Genomic DNA, 18,971 nt, shown 5'->3' on the forward strand with positions numbered 1-18,971 from the left:
TTCTTCAGTCCTTAGCCCTTCAGGCCTCAGCATACATATTTTTTTTGAACTTTGGCCCATTCTGGGCACTTCGTGTCACTTGTTAAACAAATTCTTCAGACTTGGTCAAAATCTTGTGCAAAAGGACTTGTGCTTCGGCGAACTCTACCTTTGACACGGAACTTTGTGTACGCCCTGTGTGTGCGTGATTTTGTTAATACGGAAATAGACAGAGCAGCCTGGTTTTTCACACTCTTTCACCCTCGCCATTTCCTTTAAACCTGCATTCTTTTCCCCCTCCTTGCGTATTATTTTTCTGTTCCGTTGACTTCCTCTCTATTTTCACAAATTTTACGTCTTTCTTAATTGTAATAGTGGCCTGTACTCTTTGTTAACTTTTCTCACATGGTGTAGGCTTTAATTATGGTGCTTTTTCTCTTTTAATGTAAAAATATTGTTGTTAGATCCCTTTGGGATTGTCCATAAGATATGCTATTTCCAGTCATTCCAAAATGTGTTTCCCCAGATGTACATATTATGTCTTGTTAATAGGTCTACTCATAGTCTGATCACCGTCCTTTTAAATTCTTTTTCTATTGCCAACATAATTTAGAGAATTCTTGTTACAATCTCAAAATCTACTTTCCCTGGTGGAGTTCCATGTAAACTTTCCAATTCTTGCTTATGCACCTAAACGTTGTAATTACCGTTATTTTTGTTTCATATTTATCAAAGATGTTCTTGGTTGTAAAAATATTTCCTTCTGGTGGTCTTGTAATACATCTTGTGATTTAAACCTTGTTGTTTGGGCTGTTTTTGCTATCCCTGCTTCCCCTCCCCTTTTTCTTTTATGCACTTACCACGGTATACCTCCTGGGTAAAGGTCCAGAAAATAATCTCTGCGCTATTCTGCTGACACCTTGGAATTTATTTTGACTGCTATACTTGCGAGTACTGTGTATGTGCTGCGAAAGACTTGGCTGGTGTTTTCATTTGCGCGTGACCTTGGGCTCAGTGCTTTGGCTTCTAGACATACACAGACTTATAACTTGGATTTTTTGCATTTTGTATCATCTCATCTATCTACATATATTATCAACTTTCGTGAACGTATACGCTAAAAACATAAAAATGACCCTAACACGCTTCGAACGCTAGCGCTATGCTACGTCCGGGGAGCCATCCGGTGGCGAATGAAAGTACCATTTCCACTTCTATTATAACGTCTACATTTAAAAGCTCATTGTTTAAGAAGCCTTTCTCGTGGACAGTCGAGATTTACTTCTGATGACGCAGAACACAGTTCTCTGCGAAACTTAAAGCATTTCACCTTATTGTCTTGACACGGCATAAGCCCAAAAGCCTATATCAAGTCTATAAGTTTGGGCCGTGAAAGCATCAGTAGCAATAATAATGTTATATATTTCCCTTTCAAGGCGCGGATTCTTGGATGACTGGTCAGCATAGCGGCCTTCTGTTCAGAGGGTCCTGGGTTCGATTCCTGATCCGACCGGCGATTTCCGCTACGTCCTCTAGCTCGAGGACTGCGCAATTGTGCTCATCTCAGTAAGCAGTTCTTCAGTTACATACACCACATCACACTTTGGTCTCTTTCAGGAGAATGTAATCATGATGCAAGCAATAATTTGCATAGGCTTATCTCCGCCAAGGGAAGTGTTGTGATTTGTTGAGTTACGACCTGACTGCTCTCGTGTTCGGACGTACAGTTCTTATTGACGATACAAGCTGTCATTCACACGCCATAGAGCTAAGGTTTGAAATTATAATATAGGCTATATTATATATAGGCCTATGTACAGTATCTAACGTAGATGGTGCCTCCGTGGCTCAGGCGGCAGAGCGCCGGCCTCTGACCGCTGGGTTCCCGGTCACTCCATGTGAGATTTGTGCTGGGCAAAGCTGAGGCCGGACAGGTTTCTCATTCGGGTAGTCCGGTTTTCCCTTTCATTCCAGCGACGCTCTCCAACTTCATTTCATTTCATCTGTCAGTCATTAATCATTGCCCCAGAGGAGTGCGACTGGCTTCGGCAGCCGGCACAATTCTTATTCTCGCCGCTAGATGGGATATTGAGGATTTTCATCCAAAGCAGATGAATCTCCGGCTGCTTGCCTGGATGGTCTGCGTACTGATCTCCGATTTAGAGGGCCCCGGGTTCGATTCCAGGCCGGGCCGAGGATTTTAATTGCGGATCGTTCATTCCTCTAGCTCGGGGACTGGGGATTGTGTTCGTCTTAATACACTGGTCTTGATCTACAAACGACTTACCACACTACTAAATACGCAATAGTGAATAGATACCTGCACATAAGGTTGACGTCAGGAAGGGCATCCGGCCGTAAAATTTTGGCCAAATCTATCACGTGACAACCGCAATAAGTTAAGTAATAATAATAATAATAATAATAATAATAATAATAATAATAATAATAATAATAATATGAGGCAAATAACATAATGTTGAGCTATTTCAAAGTAAACACAGCAATCATATGTGAAAATACGAGTAATGATTATTACGAGCGGAGTAGTGCTATGTAGACAAGTTCTGCATTCGGGTGACGACGGAATTCGAACTCCACAGTCGGCTGTCCTGAAAATGGTTGTCTGTGGTTTCCTATTTTCACTTCCAGACAAATGCCGGAACAATTCAAATTCATAGGGCACAACCGATTCCTTTCACCTCCTTACCCAGTTTCATTCACCATCATTCATTTCATCTTCATTAGCCCCTCAACTGAGGTTGACGTTATGAAGGGCATCCGGCCGTAAAAACATCCCATATCATTTCATCTCACCTCATCCTCGACCCGGTATCAGAAAACAGGACAAAGGGGTAGACATACTGAACCCTTGGACCAGGCCCAAGGGTTCAATACATTATTTTATTTATCTTGAAATATACACGGCAAGAAAAGCTATAGAATGTTGTTTATTGTAGCTTATCACTGAGACACACGACCTGGGAACGTAAACTTGTACAAACTGAAATGTTTTTCTTCCAACATATAACGCATGTATGATAAACAGTAATAACGAACAGGTTACAATTAGGTCAACTGTTATTTTTTAGTGAAGTTTGGTCCAGTCCGGCTCTGTAGTGTAGTGATTAGTGTGATTAGCTTCCACCCCCGGAGGCCCGGGGTCGATTCCCGGCTCTGCCACGAAATTTGAAAAGTGGTACGAGGGCTGGAACGGGGTCCACTCAGCCTCGGGAGATCAAATGAGTAGAGGTGGGTTCGATTCCCACCTCAGCCATCCTGGAAGTGGTTTTGCGTGGTTTCCCGTTTCTCCTCTAGGCAAATGCCGGGATGGTACCTAACTTAAGGCCATGGCCGCTTCCTTCCCCACTTCTTTGTCTATCCATACCAATCTTCCCATCCCCCAGCAAGGCCCCTGTTCAGCGTAGCAGGTGAGGCTGCCTGGGTGAGGTACTGGTCATTCTTCCCATTTGTACCCCCCGACTCAATGTCTCACGCTCCAGAACACTGCCCTTGAGACTGTAGAGGTGGGACCAAATAAAGTAGAGACAATACGCGACACTTACGGATTTAGCCTTGTTAAAATGGGAGACAATTCGACGGTGGCGCTCCTAGTGACTTGACCTGAAAAAATCGCGCTAAATTCAAATATCAATGAAAATGTATATACGGAAATAGATAAATAAATTACGTCTAGAAAGAAAGTGTTGTTGAGATATTAACTTCGAAGTTGCTAAAGCAATTCTGGATAAATGAATGAAGAATTATTTAAAAGGTTATTATTCAAAGACTGAAATTAGACATATAAACAAGAAGTGAAATGGACTGCTGTGAAATGGCTTGATCTTTCATTTATGCATTACTTTTTCAGCTTAGCATTCCTGCCTGAACTCTTACGGTTGGATTTGTCTTTTTTCTCATTTAAAAACATTGTATCATCACATTAAGACACTTGTCAATAAAATATCGGCACATTCCTTACACAAATGATGCAATGAATTAACATTTAATAATAATAAAATAATAATAATAATAATAATAATAATAATGTTATTTGTTTTACGTCCCACTAACTAATCTTTTACGGTTTTCGGAGACGCCGAGGTGCCGAAATTTAGTCCCGCAGGAGTTCTTTTACGTGCCAATAAATCTACCGACACGAGGCTAACGTATTTGAGCACCTTCAAATACCACCGGACCGAGCCAGGATCGAACCTGCCAAGTTGGGGTCAGAAGGCCAGCGCCTTAACCGTCTGAGCCACTCAGCCCGGCGAATTAACATTTAATAGCTGAACAATTTTCCTCTTAACATGAAGCCTACTAACAGAAAGATAATCTATAAAATCCCAGCTTTAATCTGAGAAGAGGGATAAAAGAAAGAAAAGTATGAAAATGTTGTCGACAGTGATGCTTTGAGGAATATTTACGTACAATTAGAGTAAAAATGTAACATACCCTTGGCTGTATAGTCGAGGATTTTTAAAGTCGCTGGCCTGGAAATGATCTGAACAGATCTTATAATTCTTATATAAGTGTAACGTCCCTTCTTTCTTGTACACCTTATCCAAATCACTTCTGTGACATTTCAAAACCCACAGATCACACCTACAACAACACATCGGTATTGAAGGTTAACTGGTGCACTATACAATAAAATAAGCCAGTTAAAATATGGGTCGAGCAGGTCAGAAGATTAATAATAATAATGTTATTTGCTTTACGTCCCACTAACTACTTTTTAAGGTCTTCGGAGACGCCGAGGTGCCGGAATTTAGTCCCGCAGGAGTTCTTTAACGTGCCAGTAAATCTACCGACACGGGGCTGTCGTATTTGAGCACCTTCAAATACCACCGGACTGAGCCAGGATCGAACCTGCCAAGTTGGGGTTAGAAGGCCAGCGCCTTAACCGTCTGAGCCACTCAGCCCGGCAGGTCAGAAGATTATGAAGTACTATAAAAATCCCTGTCACTGGAAGAATATATATGCAAACACAATATTACTTACATTTTCTTGTCACGAGGGAACCTGAAGAACGACCGCGCATTCTTCTCTACTTCATAGTTACTGCAGCCAAACACAGCACATACCTTTCCCCTCATGTTGAGAGGAGATATCAAGGAATGACACACGGTACTATTTAATTATGTCAACTCACTGAAAACGCATAAATAACACCAAAAACGTCGCACAAAAATACACGTGCTCTTATGACAGAATCAGTAGTTTTCAGGTCTACTCGCTAGAGAGAGCTCCAATAGCTGTCCCTCGATATCTCGCTCAGTGTCGCGTATTGTCTCTACTGTATTTAGTGGGACCCCTCGCTGAGTCCGAGGGAAAACTAACCCTGGAGGGTAAACAGATTAGAAGGAAAAGAAGTTTGCTCCTTCTTCACCCTGCCTTAACACCGTGTATGGCCTCATCTGGCATCGTTCAGGTTTCTGACACGCTTTTGGCACGTGAGCGATTAGTACATCGTCATCTTGAGGAAGGAAGTTCCATCCCATCTAGGCAACGCTAATGAGGTCTGAAGGTGTCCGTGGAGGTTGTGGACAATCAAAAACAGCCGTTTTCAACGTGTCCTATGCATGCTCAATGTATTTCATGTCCGGTGAATTAGCTGGTCAATTTGTTGTATGTCCGGCGCTCCCTTCTCGCTCCGCCAGCCAGCTACACGCTCGCCAGTGTGTCATTCTTCTAGCCTCGACGCGCAGCCCTCAGTGCGCGTGCCTGGACCGCCGTGTGTGTACTATAAAGAGGGACTCCCAGCCTGTCCTGATGCCCACTTGCCCCGGTGTCCAGCTCCAGAATACACCCTACGTCGAGCACGGAGGCTACTCCTCTTGAAAATGTGCTTCGATCAGGTGGACTGAATTTCTGGCAGTACGAGGTCTCACCTCTGGTCACCGCTCCTCCTATTCCGCTGCCCATATCCAGTCATACTATTACATACCGTTATATTTCCCTAATTAATGCAAGCTCCCTTAGTTTCGCTAAGAAAGAATTCTCTCAACATTGAACTTGCTTTTATGAACTCAGCAAGGAAGGACTTTCCAAAACATTTATGTCAGTACTTCTGATAGTTTTCGACTATCGACTTTTCATATATCAAGGACTATCTTTTCGAGATAGTAGTGGATGTAAATACTGCAAACTTGTATATAGTGTACAAAAGATAGACTCTTTCTCAAGATTCCTAATTCATTTTGCTTCAAGTTAAATTTCAGTTTTATTTGTGTAAATAGTGTATTTTGCATTTGAAGCGAATAATAAAGTTGTGTTTTGTAAATCTCAACCTTGGTTACAACACAATTCATATGTAATGTTGTTTGCAGATGAAACACGAATATCACTTAGGCTAGACACGACGACAAAGAATGTGGAGACGTAACGAATACGGTGGAAAGTACCAGCATTTTCAAGAGGTGCATGCACTGAACTTCACCGCTTACTGTCGCCATCACTGCTTCACTCATATCGTGATTCTTGTTTCTTGTCCTTTTGATTTCTTCCCTTTTCCTACTGGGTGCCTTTCGCAATTTTACCTCAGTGGATAGATATTTCGGTAATTTCCACCACACACGAGCACGTTCCACGTTTTCACCATTCACTACGTCCGGCTCCGTGGCTAAATGGTTAGCGTGCTGGCCTTTAGTCACAGGGGTCTCGGGTCCGATTCCCGCCATGGTCGGGAATTTTAACCATAATTGGTTAATCCTCCTGACACGGGGGCTGGGTGTATGTGTCGTCTTCATCATCATTCCATCTTCATCACGACGCGCAGTTCGCCTACGGGTGTCAAATCAAAAGACCTACACCTAGCGAGCCGAAGTCCTCGAACACATCCCGGCACTAAATGCCATGCGCCATTTCATTACCATTCACTATGAAACACCCCGCCTTTATAATTAAATCTGCTTTTGGACGACAATTGCTTATTTTTACACGGAATAACTCTCGCTCACTTCGCAAACAGATTAGTTTCTTTTGGCAGTGTAAAAAAAGTCGTCTACCATCATGCTTCCTTCCGTAAACCGATTTACAACCAGGAACGGAACTACAATTTCTCGGCATAATAGAAAACTAGTTGATTGCACACACAAAGCATTGTACAAATATTAACACAGATTTTCGGAAAATATTAAAACAAACAAATTCTCTCGATAGGCGGTAAACCATCACTATGATTACACGCACGCATGCTATTGCCTTCGTCGACAACTTAGTATGCGTAATGTTGCAAGACTGACCATGCTGGTGACTCGCGACTGCTGCGTCACACTCTGGCGGGGCCACTAACAACAATGATGAGAGAGCGGAGTGATCACACTAAATTATTTTCGTTATGATTTTAGCGCCATGCAGTATAGGTCGGGGTTTGTAGCACAGTTAGGCTCTCTTTATATTTACATGTCTGTCTTCAAGGCATGTAGCATGAAAAGGATAGCTATTTCCTGTATTATAGGCCTACCACGCCTTGCATCTTTATTTCTTCCGATTCAATCAATCTTTGATACACAAATGTAAATTGATATAGCCTACACAAAATTGTGATAAACACGTTTATTTCAAAAATCTTCCAGTGTAGCCTAATAAAGTTTTTTTCTTTACGTCGCACTGACATGGCGACGATGGGATAGGAAAGGGCTAGGAGTGGGAAGGAAGCGGCCGTGGCCTTATTTAAGGTAGGCCTACAGCCCCAGCATTTATCTGGTGCAAAAATGAGAAACAAGGGAAAATCATCTTCAGGGCTACCGACAGTGGGGTTCGAACCCACTCTCTCCCGAATACAAGCGCACAGCTGCGCGACCCTAACCGCAAGGCCACTTGCTCGCTAAGTAATCAAGTAAGTTACTTTGGCACTAGATGTTATTTAGAGTTTCCGTCAAGTCTAGTATGTGCAACGGTTGTTTATTCAATGAACTATGTATGTAAACTTCAGATGCTCCGCATATACTATAGGCCTATTTACACATCAGCCGGTCTAAGACCTCAGACGGTAGAGCGTTGGCCTTCTGCGCTCAAGTCAGCGGATTCGATCCTGGCTCAGTCCGGTGGTATTTGAAGGTGCTCAAATCCGCCAGCCTCTTGTCGGTCAATCTAATCCTGCTTGATAAAAATCCGGCATCTCGGCGTCTCCGAAAACTATGTATCATACGTCGAGAGCCATGAGTTACTGTCGGTAGATTTTCTGGCATGTAATAGAACTCCTGCGGGACGAGATTCCGGTAGTCCTATCTCGGCGTCTCCGAAAACGTAAATTAGTTACTGGGACGTAAAACCCATATTATTAGACTATCATTAGGCCTATTATTATTATTATTATTATTATTATTATTATTATTATTATTATTATTATTATTATTATTATTATTATTATTATTATTTCACCAGGATCAAGATCTGGTAAAAAGGATCTAGGGCCTATTTTCTTTTTATACTTTTATAGACAGGCATGTAACTCTAGGGTTCACTTCAGGTTACAACCGAAATATGTACCTACCCGGGTAATCATTGAGGATAAAGGCAGTAATTTCATTTCACTTAGTTTAGAGGTGTAGGTTGAGTGAACAAGACCATATGTCTCTTCAGAAGTGGAAACAAATGTCGTTTCTAAATTTTTCAACTTCCTTTTGACGAATTGACCCTACGTCTTTTTGGTTAAACTGAGCATGCCTTTACCACCTCGGCCAGGCAGCCCCTTTAGCTTTCGCGAAATTACATTCTTATGGTCATTTTCTGTGCATTTGCTGGCGAGACCTAGTGTTTAGACTGCACTATATTTTATGGTACGGAACCTCCCCTCCCACATGGTACTACAGCCCTTGAAGGGCATTGGCCTACCAAACGACCGCTGCTTAGCCCGAAGGCCTGCAGGTTACAAGGTGTCGTGTGGTCAGCACGACGATTCCTCTCGGCCGTTATTCTTGGCTTTCTAGACCGGGGCCGCTATCTCGCCGTCAGATAGCTCCTCAATTCTAATCACGTAGGCTGAGTGGACCTCGAACCAGCCCTCAGGTCCAGGTTAAAATCCCTGACCTGGCCTTTTCTGGTACGGACTAGAACAAATTTGTTACTTTAATTGACCTGTCTAGCCCGATTGGAGGCCATGATCGTTGAGGTGCTGAAGTCTAAACGGTCTGACACCATGGTTAGCCGGTTAGAGTCCCGTTGGTCGAAAAATATTTTCACCATCAGAATGTTGGCCGGCAGGGCAGCGGAGGTGATGGTATACATTTTCTAATCACTAGATTGCGTGCAAAAAGCTTGGATTAAATTCCAAACCTCTCCGCAACGCTCATTTGGAGTGAGGGCATATGACACTGTTGATGGTGATTCGTCCGTCGGATGGGGAGGTTAAGCCTTGAACAGACCCCTTGGTGCTATTGGACAGGAGTAGGCTATGTGCCGGCACCGGGTTTCACCCTCTTCCTACTATCATATATCACGTCATTCATTTAATCTCATTAACTCCTCTGATAAGGTTGACGTCAGGAAGGGCATCCGGTCATAAAAACCCGCCACGACAGATTCATCTCACCTCATACCGGACCCCGTAGGGAGACGGGACAAGGGTTGGACAAACAATTGACCTGTCTCAGTCTCATCCTTGGATTTGAAAACATTCGATATGCAGCCAGTCTCTGCTATGAATGGTATGAAACTGTGTACATGCGGTCGGTTGGTGCATGCATTCCTAATAAGGTTTGGCAGACTGACATGTAATAGTAACTTCCGGCTCAATGAAGAAGGCAACGGGAAACACACTCCTCATTTCTATGGTAGACCCTATGCGTGTTCAGTGACTCATAAGTCACCTATAACAGCTGATGGGAGAGCTGGTGGGAATTAAACCAGCCTTAGGGCTCAAGATACATAGTCATTTTGTATGCATCAGAAAGTCTGGCTATTATTTTATTGCATATACCTATTTTATTTTATTTTATAACTTCCCTAATTATAAGGTTGCCACTAGGACAAAGTAGGCCTGTACTTCATTTTTCAATACACAACTTACCATCATTGCTTAACAGGTAATAAAAAATACTATGTAATGAATAATGAAAAAATGAAAACCTACTACCTGTTTTCCAGTCATTGACCAGGTCAGGGATGTAATGAATGAAACATATAGGCCTATAGGCTGTTATTACAATGGGGTCGCTACTCCCAAGGTGATTTATTAATGAGTGATAAATGCTATGGAATGATAATGGAGAGTGTTGCTGGAATGAAAGATGACAGAGAAAACCGGACTACGTGGAGAAAAACCTGTCCCGCCTCCACTTTGTCCAGCACAAATCTCACATGGGGTGACCGGGATTTGAATCACGATATCCAGCTGTGAGAGGCCGACGCGCTGCCGTCTGAGCCACGGAGGCTCTTGTAATAAATTATATCAGCATGAAATATGAAAAGTCTTTCACACAGGCTACAGTACAGAAAGGAATAGGCTATACTGTAAATGGTTTCCCATGTGTTCTTCTTTTGTTTTTGTACAATCTGCTTTACGTCGCATCGACAGGGATAGGTTAGGCTTTATGCCGACGATGGGACAGGAATGGCCTAGGAGTTGGAAGGAAGCGGCCGTGGCCTTAATTAAGATACAGCCCAGCATTTGCCTGGTGTGAAAATGGGAAACCACGGAAAACCATCTTCAGGGCAGCTGACAGTGGGGCTCGAACCCACTATCTACCGGATGCAAGCTCACAGCTGCGCGCCCCTAACAGCACGGCCAGTTCACTTGGTACGTGGTTTTCTACACTTAATAACAACACAGACAGCATGCTCTAGTCCGTTTTCCACTCCAATGAAGTGAATTGATGAATAGTTTACAAAGTATGGCGTATATGACATAGAAGAATTCGCAACTAGTCGTAGAGACATGATATTATTATGTTATCATACTGGCAGAAAGAAGATCACAACCATACTTGTTACTTCTAACACAAGATAAGGCTATGTTCACCTCAATGAGAGTCGAACTCACGGCAGCTGACATGCCACTCCTCGCGGTGAATCCCCTTTGCAAGGCGTATCGAGGCGGGGCCATAGCAGCCAATAGCGGCGCGAGTCACTTTTTTGCTATGCAAATAATAGTGAGCGAGTGGCTGGCGGATTAAGAGCACGCAGGAGGGGCGGACACTATCCCTCTCCCTCCAGTACCTCAATTGCAAATTACACGTCATCTCTCCATTACAATGGCGAGTACTTTTTTAGCTCTCCTTAAGTTGCTCGTGGATGGGCGACTTTGCGCACAATCAGAACCAGGTCAAGACGTGATGCGTCATTCTGCAAGAAGTGGAAGAAGTCTATCCAGTTAATGAAATGATCTGTTCTCCGTTCTGTCGAACACATTAGAGCATAAACATGGTACCGTGATCTCGAAAAGCAAAGTGAAAAATGGTTGTCCGTGGGAGGACCGGAATGAGTGTGGTTCAACATGAAATCCATCTTCCTTTGACTTGAACAGTCTTTTTCAAATTAATTAATTTATTTATTTGATTTATTGTTCAACAGGCATTTCTGTCCACTTGCAGATCATTTCCATTCCTTATTTCTAATCTTCTCCTTATTCTTTTCCCACATTTGTGGAGTCGCGAGTGCGAGCTATGTCACACTTGTTGATTTGGCCCTGTTTTACAGTCGGATGTCCTTCCTGACGCCAACCTTATATGCAGGGATGTCATCACTATTGTGTGTTTCTGTAGTGGTTGGTAGTTTAGTGCATTGTCTGAATATGAAGAGGGAAGTGTTGGGACAAACACAAAGACCCAGTCCCTGAGCCAGAGGAATTAATCAAACGTGATTAACGTGATTAAAATCCCCGACCCGGCCGGGAATCGAACCTGGAACCCTCTGAACCGAAAACTCAACGCTGACCATTCAGCCAATGAGTCGGGCTATTTCTTATTTCTAATGTTATAAATAATATACAACAACAATTAAAATATGAAACCTAATAGGCCTACTAGGCCTATGCTTATGAACTATGGGCAGTGGTAAGTGCGTGTTTCAACTTAATATTTTAATTTCTCCTAAAATATAGCCTACTGTACATTGTTAATCTAAATTAATCTAAGGACTAAACTATCCATTTTACACAAGAATAGTAGGCCGTACTCTACGTTATTTATGTCTTCTCTCTGTGTGAGTTCCCTTCTGACTGACCTTAGGAAGATACTCTTCTCATGAAATATGTCCACTTTGGCATTTTATTAATTGACTGGCATGTGCTGTTTAGTGGTGAATTCATATGGTGATTTGTGTTTGATTGTTTAGTAAAAAAGTTACATTATTTCTCTTACTTCAAAACGGTGCAGACAGGTTTATTTGGTGGAGTAACTCTCGGTTATCTGCTTTACCTTTGATTGTTAAATTAATGCTTTTTGCTTTACGTCCCACTAACTAATTCCACGGTTTTTGGAGACGCCGATGTGCCGGAATTTAGTCTCGCGGAAGTTGTTTCACGTGCCAGTAAATCTACCGACACGAGGTTGACGTATTTGAGCACCTTCAAATACCACCGGACTGAGCCAGGATCGAACCTGCCAAGTTGGGGTCAGAAGTCCAGCGCCTCAACCGTCTGAGCCACTCAGCCCGGCTTTTACCTTTGAGAATTCTATGAATCCGCTTACTCTCCAGGGTTGGTTTATTCCTCGGACTCAGCGAAGGATCCCACCTCTACCACCTCAAGGCCAGTGTTATGAAGCGTGAGACTTTGGGTTGGGGGATAAAACTGAGAAGGAGGGCCAGTACCTCGCCCAGGCAGGCTCACGTGCTATGCTGAACAGGAGCCTTGTGGGGGGGGGGGCGGAGATGGGAAGGGATAGAGAAGGAAGAGGAGAGGAAGCGGCCGTGGTCTTAAGTTACAGTAGGTACCATCTCGGCATTTTGTCTGGAGGAAAGGTGGGAAACCACGGAAAACCACTTTCAGGATGGTGAGGTGGGAATCGAACTCCCTGTACTCAGTTGACCACCCGAGGCTGAATGGACCGGTTTAAAAAAAAAATCGTGGCAGAACCGGATATCGAATCTGGGCCTCCGTGGGTGGCAGCTCATCACACTAACCACTACACCACATAGGCGGACTGAGGTATTTTACACTCGTTAATGTTCTCCTAGTATGCAACTTATCTATCCCAAAATTCAGGCCTAAGTCATTATATGCCACACATTTGCACTAGTTTTAAAGATACAGAAACAAATATCTTTGAAATTTAGCTTGAACATTTTCTATTTCTTTTATATGTTTATAACATGATGGATTCCAGGCTATAGATGCAAGTTCTGTTACTATCCTAACTAGTGAATTATCGATATTACTAATCAACATTTATGTCTTATTTTCATGACAGATAAACATAGTTCATACATGCAATAAGCAGGAGAAGAGCTCCTTCTGTGGATCAGCTTTCGGATAACGAGATCGTGGGAAACAAGGGCAGGAAGATGTCTATCGACACTCCATGTCGTATGATGTCGGCATGTAAAGGATCTCTGGTGACATACTCCGTGTTTATCCGACAAAATGAATTAAAACTCAGTCATAGCTCTGGTTCCTCTGCCATCTGGTAGAGTAAAACAGAACGTCGAAATTGTCATGCGGGCAGACTAAATTGCATCAAAAAGTCTGCAACATGCTAACTGAAGCCACACACCTTTTCTTATCATTATTATTTTTCTTCCTGGCATTTACCCACTTAATTGGAGTCGCACTTTGTATGGATTTAGCCCAGTTTTACGGCCAGATGCCTTTCCTGACGCCAAACGTATGTGGAGGGATTTATTCACATTGCATGTTCCTGTGGTGGTTGGTAGTGTGATGTGCATTATGTAAATAAATTTTGTGTATTAAGGCAACCACAAGTGGAGCCTACCGACCGAGTTGGTCGTGCGGTTAGGAGCGCGCAGCTGTGAGCTTACATCTGGGAGATAGTGGGTTCGAACCCCACTGTCGGCAGCCCTGAAGATGGTTTTCCGTGGTTTCCCCATTTTCACACCAGGCAAATGCTGGTGCTGTACCTTAATTAAGACTACGGCCGCTTCCTTCCTATTCCTAGGCCTATCCCATCGTTGACATACGCTAACACCTATCGGTGCCGGTTCGACGTAAAACAAATTTAAAAAACAAAAACAAATGGAGCCTCCATGGCTCAGATGGAGGAATTTTAAAGTCTCTGACCTGAAAATGATCTGAACAGATCTTATAATTCTTAGTCTATATAAGCGTAACGTCCCTTCTTTCTTGTACACCTTATCCAAATCACTTCTGTGACATTTCAAAACCTACAGATCACATCTACAACACCACATCGGTATTGAAGGTTAACTGCTGCACTATACAATAAAATATGCGTATGATATTTTAAGCCAGTTAAAATATGGGTTACTTTTTTTGCTTTAGCATTCCTGCCTGAATTTTTACGGTTCGATTTGTCTTTTTTCTCCTTTAAAAAACATTGTAACATCACATTAAGACACTTGTCAATAAAAATATCGCCACATTCCTTACACACATGATGCAATGAATTAACATTTAAAAGCTGGACAATTTTTCTCTTAACATGAAGCCTACTAACAGAAAGAAAATCTATAAAAACCCGGCTTTAATCTGAGAAGTGTCAACGGCTGTAGCCGTGTTGAAACACCGGATCCCGTGAGATCTCCGAAGTTAAGCAACATTGGACATGGTCAGGAGTTGGATGGGTTGCCACGCGCTGTTGGTGGGGGTAAGGGAATGGAGGAGCGGAAAGGAACTGGCCACCCTGCCGCACGTAAACTCCGGCGCAGGAACCTCTGCGGAGGTTCGGACCTGCCTTCGGGCAGAATAACCCTTACCTTACCTTAATCTGAGAAGAGGTATAAAAGAAAGAAAAGCATGAAAATGTTGTCGATAGTGATGATTTGAGGAATATTTATGTACAGTTAGTGTAAAAATGTAACATACCCTTGGCTGTATAGTCGAGGAATTTTAAAGTCGCTGGCCTGGAAATGATCTGAACAGATCTTATAATTCTTAGTCTATATAAGCGTAACGTCCCTTCTTTCTTGTACACCTTTTCCAAATCACTTCTGTGACATTTCAAAACCTACAGAAAACATCTACAACACCACATCGGTATTGAAGGTTAACTGCTGCACTATACAATAAAATATGCGTATTATACACTGACTGACAGAGCCAATGCAACACCAAGGAGGAGTGGTTCGAAAGGGATGAAAGTTGGGGAAAAAACAGAGTCGGCACGGAAGAATAATTGATGTTTATTTCAAACCGATATGCAGGTTACACAATGCGCACGGCGTCGACTCAGTAGGATGTAGGACCACCGCGAGCGGCGATGCATGCAGAAACACGTCGAGGTACAGAGTCAATAAGAGTGCGGATGGTGTCCTGAGGGATGGTTCTCCATTCTCTGTCAACCATTTGCCACAGTTGGTCGTCCGTACGAGGCTGGGGCAGAGTTTGCAAACGGCGTCCAATGAGATCCCACACGTGTTCGATTGGTGAGAGATCCGGAGAGTACGCTGGCCACGGAAGCATCTGTACACCTCGTAGAGCCTGTTGGGAGATGCGAGCAGTGTGTGGGCGGGCATTATCCTGCTGAAACAGAGCATTGGGCAGCCCCTGAAGGTACGGGTACGGGAGTGCCACCGGCCGCAGCACATGCTGCACGTAGCGGTGGGCATTTAACGTGCCTTGAATACGCACTAGAGGTGACGTGGAATCATACGCAATAGCGCCCCAAACCATGATGCCGCGTTGTCTAGCGGTAGGGCGCTCCACAGTTACTGCCGGATTTGACCTTTCTCCACGCCGACGCCACACTCGTCTGCGGTGACTATCACTGACAGAACAGAAGCGTGACTCATCGGAGAACACGACGTTCCGCCATTCCCTCATCCAAGTCGCTCTAGCCCGGCACCATGCCAGGCGTGCACGTCTATGCTGTGGAGTCAATGGTAGTCTTCTGAGCGGACGCCGGGAGTGCAGGCCTCCTTCAACCAATCGACGGGAAATTGTTCTGGTCGATATTGGAACAGCCAGGGTGTCTTGCACACGCTGAAGAATGGCGGTTGACGTGGCGTGCGGGGCTGCCACCGCTTGGCGGCAGATGCGCCGATCCTCGCGTGCTGACGTCACTCGGGCTGCGCCTGGACCCCTCGCACGTGCCACATGTCCCTGCCCCAACCATCTTCGCCACAGGCGCTGCACCGTGGACACATCCCTATGGGTATCGGCTGCGATTTGACGAAGCGACCAACCTGCCCTTCTCAGCCCGATCACCATACCCCTCGTAAAGTCGTCTGTCTGCTGGAAATGCCTCCGTTGACGGCGGCCTGGCATTCTTAGTTATACACGTGTCCTGTGGCACACGACAACACGTTCTACAATGACTGTCGGCTGAGAAATCACGGTACGAAGTGGGCCATTCGCCAACGCCGTGTCCCATTTATCGTTCGCTACGTGCGCAGCACAGCGGCGCATTTCACATCATGAGCATACCTCAGTGACGTCAGTCTACCCTGCAATTGGCATAAAGTTCTGACCACTCCTTCTTGGTGTTGCATTTGCTCTGTCAGTCAGTGTATTTTAAGCCAGTTAAAATATGGGTCGAGCAGGTCAGAAGATTATGAAGCACTATAAAAATCTCTTTGTCACTGGAAGAATATATATGGATACACAATATTACTTAGATTTTCTTGACACGAGGGTAGCGAAAGAAAGACCGCGCATTCTTCTCTACTTCATAGTTACTGCAGCCAAACACAGCACATACCTTTCCCCTCATGTTGAGAGGAGATAGACACACACTATTATTTAATTATGTCAACTCACTGAAAACGCATAAATAACACCAAAAACTCCACACACAAATACACGTGCTCTTATGACAGAATAAGTAGTTCTCAGGTCTACCCGCTAGAGAGAGCTCTAATAGTTGTCCCTCGATATCTCGCTGAGTGTCGCATATTGTCTCTACTGTATTTGATTGAGGTTTCCAGAAATATGCCATCATAGAAATCGAAGCATATCTTGATCAGTGGTGTACACTAAAATCTGTAGAAATGCCCTGTCTTTGTCAGTTGTCAACCCGATCGGGTGAGACAGAAAATGATTTAATACTTCCGGCACTAGGTCGATAAGATTAGGTCCCGGTTCAAGCTGCAAGTGTCCCCGACTTTTGAACTGCGTTTTACCAGTTTCTAAATCTTCCTGTTATTGTTTATTCCGTCGTACGAACATTTTCGAATTAGAACTTATGTGCAGCATCCATCTTTCCTATAACCATACAGCCTTCAAAAGCCTTGCACTTCTCTTTCAGCCATTCTTCCCCAGCTGTCCTGCACTTTCTATCTACATTCTTTATTCGCCTTTATTCTTTTCTGCCCTTAAACTTTTACATTATTATACTTTCGCCGTTCGCCAATCAGATCTAGTATATAGTGAGTTATTCATTGATTCTTACTTGATCTTATCTTTCTTCCTAACCTTCCTACTCTTCATTTTCATTTAGTCCTTGCGCAACATCTTCCTTGAAACAATCCCTCACTCTCTTTTCCTTCAACTTGTCGACATCCCATCTTTCTGCGTTCCTTCCTTTCTTCAATTTCTTCGACGTCAGACATTTCATGACCACTAAGTTGTGGTCAGAGACCAAATCTGCTCGTGGGAAGGTCTTGCTATTCTACACCTGGTTTCTGAATCTGCATAATGAAGACTGATACTTTCCAGTGTCTCCTCGTCTTATCTATGTATACAGCCGTCATCTGTGTTGTTTGAACCGAGTATTATCAAGGACTAAATTCGATGCAGAATTCTATCTTCCTTGGCCTTCCACTGCATTTCAGTCTCCCATCACAATTAAATATATCTTCATATATTCTTTCGATTTCTCTATTATCCACTGAAATAATAGGCCCACTGTGGTGGGCATTGGCTTGGGTGTCTATCTTGACAATGATAATCCGTTGAGTATGCTGCTCAATTCTTATTCATTATTAAACCAACTCCTGCATTTCCCCTGTTGATTTTGTGTTGATAATTCTGTAGTCGCCTAAATAGAAATCGTGCTCTTCCTGTCAACCTACATCCCTTTACCAACTACATCCAACGTTAGTCTGTCCATTTCCCTTTTCAGATTACATTTCACGCTCCGACTCGCGTAATGTCACTATTCACACTCGTGATGATTGCCCCCTCTCGTGTAGTTTCTACCCGGAGATCCGAATAGGGGCTATTACCTCCGGAATATTTTACCCGAAAGAAAGGCATAATTAGTAGGCTACATCATTCATACAGAGAAAGTTGCATGTCCTTGGCAATTAGTTATGGCTGTAGTTTCCCATTGTTTTCAGTCGTGTAGCAGTATCAACATAGCTGAATATTATTACAAGGTCATATCATGAATCACCCAGACTGCCATCCTTGCAACTACCGAAAGGCTGCTACCAATCTTCCGATAAACCATTCGTTAGTCTGGTCGTGTAGTTCCCACCCGGAGATCCGAATAGTAGGTGGGGATGTCCGATATGGTTACATCTACGGTTGCTCCATTGGGACGCGCAAGCCTCCCCCACCGCAGCAAGGTCACATGGTTCACAGGAGGTCTATGTAGGCCTAACTATAAAAATAAAATGATTTCACCACATCATTCTTTCGCGAATTTGATTCAATATCTCCTCATTTATTATTCGATCTAATCTTTAACTTTAGGTAACACCACATTTCTAAGGCTTCTATTCCGTCTCTTTCCGTATTAGGTATTGCTCATGTTCCACTTTAATGCAAGCTCCCAATGTGGATCAGTGGTAGAGTGTCGGCCTCCGAATCCCTAAGATTGCGGGTTCAAACCCAGCAGAGGTAGGCCTAGTGGTAGTCGTGTTTTTGAAAACGTCCATTCGGCACTCCATGTCGTACGATGCCAAAGTGTAATGAATCTTTAGTGACGCCTTCAATGTTTACCCAATAATATTAATTAAAACTCAGC

The sequence above is a fragment of the Anabrus simplex genome, chromosome 1 (genome assembly GCF_040414725.1).
Source record: "Anabrus simplex isolate iqAnaSimp1 chromosome 1, ASM4041472v1, whole genome shotgun sequence".
Taxonomy (NCBI): Eukaryota; Metazoa; Arthropoda; class Insecta; order Orthoptera; family Tettigoniidae; genus Anabrus; species Anabrus simplex.